Raw genomic sequence first — 8,659 nt, 5'->3', positions numbered from 1 at the left:
CAGAAATACTCATCATAAACATTGATCTAAGATACAAAGATAAACTTCTCCTTAATGCAACCGCTGTGTCAGAGTTCAAAAAGGCGAAAGCACACTTTGCGATTATGTTTTGTCAGCGCCTAGCCACAAAAACCACACAGCCATTTTCCAACCAAGGAGAGGTGTCACAAAAGTCAGAAATAGTGTTAAAATTAATCACTTACCTTTGATGATCTTCATCTGGTGGCACTTCCAGGTCTCCATGTTAGAGAATAAATGTTTGTTTTGTTCGATAATGTCCCTCTTTATCTCCAAAAACCTCTGTTTTGTTGGTGCGTTTAGTTCAGAAATCCAAAGGCACAATGCGCGTTCTCAACATCAAGACAAAAAGTCAAAAAAGTACAATAAAAGTTAGTAGAAACATGTCAAACGATGTTTAAAATCAAAATCAGGTTGTTTTTGTCATAAATAATCAATAATATTTCAACCGGACAAAAGCTTCGTCAATAGAAAAGGAGAAACAAGAAAGGCTCGTGTCTGGAAATTTCCACTGTCCACTCATTGAAAGTGCTGTATCTCCCTCATTTTTCAGAGTAAAATCCTGAAACAATGCCTAAAGATTGGCCACATGTAGAGGAAGCCATAGAGATAGTGAACTGGGTCCTAAGTCTTTGTATGGTGGATAGGATTTCAATGGAAAAACAGCCTTTCAAAATAATAGTACTTCCTGGTTAGATTTTCCTCAGGTTTTCGCCTGCCATATCAGTTCTGTTATACTCACAGACATTATTTTAACAGTTCTGGAAACTTTAGAGTGTTTTCTATTCAAATCTACTAATTACATGCATATCCTAGCTTCTCCGCCTGAGTAGCAGGCAGTTTAATTTGGGCACGCTTTTCATCCAAAATTCCGAATGCTGCCCCCTACCCTAGTGAAGTTTTAAGAGGCAAGCCGTCATTTTGATTAAGACATGAGTGAGCTGAGGCGGATGTTGCCTATATACCGCTTATTCCTTCAGCACTTTTGAAATGGACAGCGACATAATTCAGAGCATGGGTCATTCTTACAGTGTTTTCCCCGTACTCCAAGTCAGAACCGTAAGATAAATAACGGGGGCACATAAGCAGACAATGAAAGCTCTTACAATGAGGGTACGTAAGCAGACAATGAAAGCTCTTACAATGGAGGGACGTAAGCAGCTGTTACAATACTAGATGATGGCATTTCTCTAAAACAGGCTATAGGCTATATGTGGACCACCAAGTCAGAACAGTTGTACAAACAGGCCCTGCAGTGTATCACACAATTGCCACACTATTTAATGCATGATAATTCTGGCAAGCACGTACCTATTTTCTTCCATTTGTTTGTTGTAAAGGTCGATAGCTCGTATATGTAAGGTGTCTAGCTGAGCCAAAACGTTTGATTTCCCCAGAAGTCCGAGTTTAACAGCGTTGTCTATATGTGATGCACAATTCACACAATTCACATGTTTAGAGACCCTTTCAGACAGATGTTTTAAATCCTTAAACCCAGACTTGGACCACGCACACTCTCCATTGAATAGCAGGCAGAGGAATCAAATAGTGATTGCTTTGAGATCCTTGTAGTTAGCCACTGCTTCCTTCCAAACCACTCATAGTTGAGTTTGTGAGTTCCGACTTGTTGTGTAATGTTTATGGCAAATGAGCACAGAGACGTTTTATCTATAATTTCTCTTCATATGATAAGGATGGAAAAGGATTTGCCAGTAGATTGTCAACATGATTCATGATGACGACTGCTTGTCTAGCTTGATTGCTAAGATTTTGAAAGTATGATGTTGACATGATCAGTCCAATCAAAGCTAAGGTATAAAAAAAACGTGATTTAACTAAATTGTATCTGTGGCCAATGACCTTCAGCCTTCTTGGACGGGCACTTCTACTGTAAATCTATGGCGGCACCCAAATGGGCTTGAATGTTCTAGCTCTAACCACTAGGCAGGTAGCCTAGCCACTAGGGAGGTAGCCTAACCACTAGGCAGGTAGCCTAGCACAGCCTAGCACCTAGGAAGGTAGCCTAGCACAGCCTAGCACCTAGGAAGGTAGCCTAGCACAGCCTAGCACCTAGGAAGGTAGCCTAGCACAGCCTAGCACCTAGGAAGGTAGCCTAGCACAGCCTAGCACCTAGGAAGGTAGCCTAGCACAGCCTAGCACCTAGGAAGGTAGCCCTAGCACAGCCTAGCACCTAGGAAGGTAGCCTAGCACAGCCTAGCACCTAGGAAGGTAGCCTAGCACAGCCTAGCACCTAGGAAGGTAGCCTAGCACAGCCTAGCACCTAGGAAGGTAGCCTAGCACAGCCTAGCACCTAGGAAGGTAGCCTAGCACAGCCTAGCACCTAGGAAGGTAGCCTAGCACAGCCTAGCACCTAGGAAGGTAGCCTAGCACCTAGGAAGGTAGCCTAGCACCTAGGAAGCCTAGTGGTTAGACCAATGGGCTAGTAACCGAAAGGTTGCTAGATTGAATCCCCAAGCTGACATGTTCAAATTCTGTCGTTCTGCCCCTGAACTAGGTAGTTCCTAGGCCGCAATTGAAAATAAGAATATGTTCTTAACGGACTTGCCTAGCTAAATACATACACAGATTTTGTGTTGATGTATTGTTCCCATGAGTGACAGAACACTGAGCCAATCACAAAGCAACTGGAGAACATTACCAACCCCTATATTCTATATTTTCCGCTGGCTGCCCCACCACCACAGAAAGCACGGAGCAAGGCTGAAACACCTGCATTTCGGAGCTGCCTTACTCCCGAAAGCAAAAAAGAGGCCATGTTTGTATGCAGCTTTATTAACTCTATATATATATATATTTTACATTCTTTGCAAACTTATATGTGACACCAAAAAATATTATAGATTATTTTTATTTAGTAGGTGTGGCTCAAAACCACTGGTCGGTAAAGCTGAGAAAATGATGAGATCAAACTGTTGCGCTCCCTCACCTAAAAATCACCATTTCACCACTGACTATATAGCCGATTTCAATTGTCACCGCTGAGACAATCACGTTACAAAGTCAGAAATAAGTTGTACAGAATTTAAAGTGGGACTGCTGTCGCAAATCCATTAAAAAGGTGTGCCTACCATTTGACCATAATACACCAGGTATTTCCAAGTCAATATAACTAAACTGATACTAAGTATTTTTTTATTTTACCTTTATTTAAATTGGCAAGTCAGTTAAGAACAAATTGTTATTTTCAATGAAGGCCTAGGAACAGTGGGTTAACTGCCTGTTCAGGGGCAGAACGACAGACTTGTCAGTTTGGGAGTTTTGAACTTGCTAGCACTCTAACCAGAAGGCTACCCTGCCGCCCCAGTATCAGTTGATCATGAAGGATTATATTTTTTTCAACTGTGTATTATTATTATTTTTTTCATAATACAAAAATCAACTTACATTGCTCCATCAAACATGTTTAACAAAACAAAACACAGGTATTAACAAGAAAATACTCAAAAATACACTAAATATAAATAAAATAATACAAAAAATAAACAATTTTAGTGCAATTGTATTTACTCTGAAAATATCTAATTATAATGATTCAGGAAGATGTTATTCTTGTTGTTATTCGCTAGGGTTAATGTTTTAATAAGATAATTAAATTCAATCAGAAAAATGTGTAATTTTGGAATTTTTGTATGTGTATAAAGTATTTGGCAACAAGAATAAATAAAAAATAACAATCATTTCAGTGGTCTTATAATCATTGCAATAGTAACATGTCAAAAACATAGGCATTTTTTCATCTCTGTGTATGTTACTGTCGCACATGAGCCGAAAGCGCAACAATGGGACTCTAACGTCTATCACCATAGCAACAGTAATAGTCAGACAACATTCCAAACGGAAGAGAATTCATTCATTCATTCTTTTAGAATTCTAAACCCTTTGCAATCTGCAAAAATTACTGAGCGCGTTTCTATGAGCAATCCAATGGCATATTTTTACACCACAACGAAGAAGATTTCACTTCAGGTACCGAGACCCAAAAGTGCAGTTTACCGTGACCCGTCGAAGAAAGTCAAGTTCAGTCTTGGTGCCAGGCTGCGTGAAACGGGAGAGATGTTCGTTGTGCCCGACTGCCACCACAATATGAGAATCAGAGAGCTAAAAAACACCATGGAATTAGTGGTTGGGATTCCCACAGACTTCCAGAGAGTATGCTACCTGGATAATGGTAAAATAAATACCTTTGATCTCATTTGCTGGTTTAACTGTTGACATATTTTAATGAGAACTGGGGAGATGTTGTTGATTTAATGATTAGATATTTATTCATAGATTTTTATTGGGTTTAATGAAGTTAGAATCACGGACCTTATAAATCTCAAACGTAGGCTAGCAGTGATAGGATCGTCATGGTGAACATTTTATTGAGGGTGTTTTCCAGTCAGACTAATTATCTAATGATATGCTTCTCTGACCAGACCTAATGTGTACTCTCTCCACCCAACAGGTGACATATGTGATGACACCACTATTCACTGTAATGACATCATCCCTGGAACTACTGTCACCCTGATGATCTGGCCTTATGATGGATGAGCTGAGCTTGTGATCGCTGCAGCTACTGGCGATGTATTCAAGGTGATGTGGCATGAAAGAAGAACCTAGAATAGTCTACAGCAGTCCTACACAGAGACTCTCTATGTCTCAGGTCATTATTGATCATAGTAAAAAAAAAGTAGGCTTCCGAGTGGTTCAGTGGTCTAAGGCACTGCATCTCAGTGCAAGAGGTGTCACTACAGACCCTGGTTCGATTCCAGGCTGTATCACAACCGGCTTTGATTGGAAGTACCATAGGGCGGCGTACAATTGGCCCAGCGTCGTCCTGGGTTAGAGATTTTGCCGGGGTAGGCCGTCATTGTAAATAAGAATGTGTTCTTAACTGACTTGCCTAGTTAAATAAAGGTTAAAAACCATCATCACCTAATAGCAATACTGCATTTCTTTACCAGACTTGCTGAAAGACCCACCATGGACACATGCCTGCTGTGTCGAACACTTTATTATTTTAAACAATTTATTATTTTTAATTCCTGAAGATGTAACTTTTTGTAGATACCGAGTTTTTCAAGTACGCTGGCAATATCTGTGTCATGTTAATTCGGTCACGGAAAACATTTGGCAGAAGAAAGCAAAAGTCAAGCCAGTATCTCCGTGTTTCAGTCCGTTTTCTTTCTGTCTGCCTAATGAACTTGACCCTGTTATCTTTGTCAAATCAAATCAAATCAAATTTTATTTGTCACATACACATGGTTAGCAGATGTTGATGCGAGTGTAGCGAAATGCTTGTGCTTCTAGTTCCGACAATGCAGTAATAACGAACAAGTAATCTAACTAACAATTCCAAAAAACTACTGTCTTATACACAGTGTAAGGGGATAAAGAATATGTACATAAGGATATATGAATGAGTGATGGTACAGAGCAGCATAGGCAAGATACAGTAGATGATATCGAGTACAGTATATACATATGAGATGAGTATGTAAACCAAGTGGCATAGTTAAAGTGGCTAGTGATACATGTATTACATAAGGATGCAGTCGATGATATAGAGTACAGTATCTACGTATGCATATGAGATGAATAATGTAGGGTAAGTAACATTATATAAGGTAGCATTGTTTAAAGTGGCTAGTGATATATTTACATCATTTCCCATCAATTCCCATTATTAAAGTGGCTGGAGTAGAGTCAGTGTCATTGACAGTGTGTTGGCAGTAGCCACTCAATGTTAGTGGTGGCTGTTTAACAGTCTGATGGCCTTGAGATAGAAGCTGTTTTTCAGTCTCTCGGTCCCAGCTTTGATGCACCTGTACTGACCTCGCCTTCTGGATGACAGCGGGGTGAACAGGCAGTGGCTCGGGTGGTTGATGTCCTTGATGATCTTTATGGCCTTCCTGTAGCATCGGGTGGTGTAGGTGTCCTGGAGGGCAGGTAGTTTGCCCCCGGTGATGCGTTGTGCAGACCTCACTACCCTCTGGAGAGCCTTACGGTTGAGGGCGGTGCAGTTGCCATACCAGGCGGTGATACAGCCCGCCAGGATGCTCTCGATTGTGCATCTGTAGAAGTTTGTGAGTGCTTTTGGTGACAAGCCGAATTTCTTCAGCCTCCTGAGGTTGAAGAGGCGCTGCTGCGCCTTCCTCACGATGCTGTCTGTGTGAGTGGACCAATTCAGTTTGTCTGTGATGTGTATGCCGAGGAACTTAAAACTTGCTACCCTCTCCACTACTGTTCCATCGATGTGGATAGGGGGGTGTTCCCTCTGCTGTTTTCTGAAGTCCACAATCATCTCCTTAGTTTTGTTGACGTTGGGTGTGAGGTTGTTTTCCTGACACCACACTCCGAGGGCCCTCACCTCCTCCCTGTAGGCCGTCTCGTCGTTGTTGGTAATCAAGCCTACCACTGTTGTGTCGTCCGCAAACTTAATGATTGAGTTGGAGGCGTGCGTGGCCACGCAGTCGTGGGTGAACAGGGAGTACAGGAGAGGGCTCAGAACGCACCCTTGTGGGGCCCCAGTGTTGAGGATCAGCGGGGAGGAGATGTTGTTGCCTACCCTCACCACCTGGGGGCGGCCCGTCAGGAAGTCCAGTACCCAGTTGCACAGGGCGGGGTCGAACACCCAGGGTCTCGAGCTTGATGACGAGCTTGGAGGGTACTATGGTGTTGAATGCCGAGCTGTAGTCGATGAACAGCATTCTCACATAGGTATTCCTCTTGTCCAGATGGGTTAGGGCAGTGTGCAGTGTGGTTGAGATTGCATCGTTTGTGGACCTATTTGGGCGGTAAGCAAATTGGAGTGGGTCTAGGGTGTCAGGTAGGGTGGAGGTGATATGGTCCTTGACTAGTCTCTCAAAGCACTTCATGATGACGGATGTGAGTGCTACGGGGCGGTAGTCGTTTAGCTCAGTTACCTTAGCTTTCTTGGGAACAGGAACAATGGTGGCCCTCTTGTAGGGGCCAATGTTAAGGGCCAGACTCCCCCGGGTCGCGGGGCCCTCCACGTGGCCGCCACCGAGGGCCAGTTGCAGTCCATCCAGGAGCTACTGGTGCCCCACACCAACTGGAGGACGCTGAGGGCATGACAGCTCTGAGAACCGCCATGCGCTGGGGCCAGACAGAGTAAGAGCACCCGGCAGCTCTTCCTCTTCCACTGGCAGGAGCGTGACTCCCAGCTACGTACCTGGCACTGGGGTGCCCACGCTCAGAGATACAGCACCTCCCTGGGGCGCTGTAGCCGTGGGGTGGAGGGCAGGGTGGAAGTGAGGCAGAACACGACCATGAGGGCCCAGGCAAGGAGGGCGTGGATGGGGGATGCGTGACCAGAGCTGCATGTCAAGAACAGGGCAGATGGCCAAGAGCCTGGTCCTGGAGAGCCGTGTACACAGGATTTTATTCCAGCCCAGCACCAACACACCAGTTCCTAACTACTCTGGATTGAATCGCATGAGCAGTCGGATCATTTGAATCAGATGTGTTAGTGTTGGGTTGGAACAAAAGCTTGCTAACAGACAATGTTTCCCCCTTGTTCATTTAGTCAGAAGTTTGCCTACCTCTCCTACGTGGGACGTTGAGTAAGTGCTTTCACAATGGTTCCCGAGCAGCAAAACTCCCTTCATGAAATTATCAAGAGGCAGAAAAGTAGATGAACTGACATGTATAATCAAGATAAACCAGTGAAAAAAAAGGTGCAGCTAAAAGGTGTAATCACATTAGTCAGAGATGGGGAAATAAGATTTCATGAGCAACCTGGACGACAGAATGTGACACTGCTTATTGGTGAATAAAAGTAGAAACCAGAGAGATGAGAACAAAGTACCTTTAATGTTTAAAGTACCTTTAAAAAAAGTTTTACCAGAGAGATAAATCAGAACAATATTGTAAAAATATATAAATACTAGAAAAAATGTATATAAATACTGTATGATAAAAGCCAATTCAAAAGGAGTTGAAAACTGTTAAATGGGGAATAAAGTACCTTTAAATCTTAAATGATTGCATTGCCGTCGCACCATCGCAGCAGTGCCTTCGGAAACCCCTCGACGTTTCCACATTTTGTTACAGCCTTATTCTGAAATGGATTACATCATTTCCCACCACATCAATCTACATACAATACCCCATGAAGACAAAGCGAAAAAAGGGTTTTAGATTTTTTGCAAATAAACATTTAAAAAATCAGACCCTTTGCTATGAGACTCTAAATTTAACTCAGGTGCATCCTGTTTCCATTGATCATCCTTGATACATTTTTACAACTTGATTTGAGTCCACCTGTGGTAAATTCAATTGATTGTAAATTATTTGGAAAGGCACACACCGGTCATATAAGGTCCCACAGTTGACATTGCGTGTCAGAGCAAAAACCAACAAAGTACAGAGTAAAGGGTCTGAATACTTATGTAAATGTGATATTTAAGTTTTTATTTATTTATACTTTTTTGAAAACCTTATTTTGCTTTGTCATTATGGGACATTGTGTGTAGATTGATGAGATAAAAAAAATACTATTTAATACATTTTAGAATAAAGCTGTAATGTAAAAAAATGTGGAAAAAGTGAAGGGGTCTGAATACTTTCCAAATGCACTGTACACAGGGGAGTGATGGTCGTATTAATATTT

Source organism: Oncorhynchus tshawytscha, linkage group LG07 (assembly GCF_018296145.1).
Source record: "Oncorhynchus tshawytscha isolate Ot180627B linkage group LG07, Otsh_v2.0, whole genome shotgun sequence".
NCBI classification, from domain to species: domain Eukaryota; kingdom Metazoa; phylum Chordata; class Actinopteri; order Salmoniformes; family Salmonidae; genus Oncorhynchus; species Oncorhynchus tshawytscha.
Note: the sequence above shows the minus strand (reverse complement) of the source record.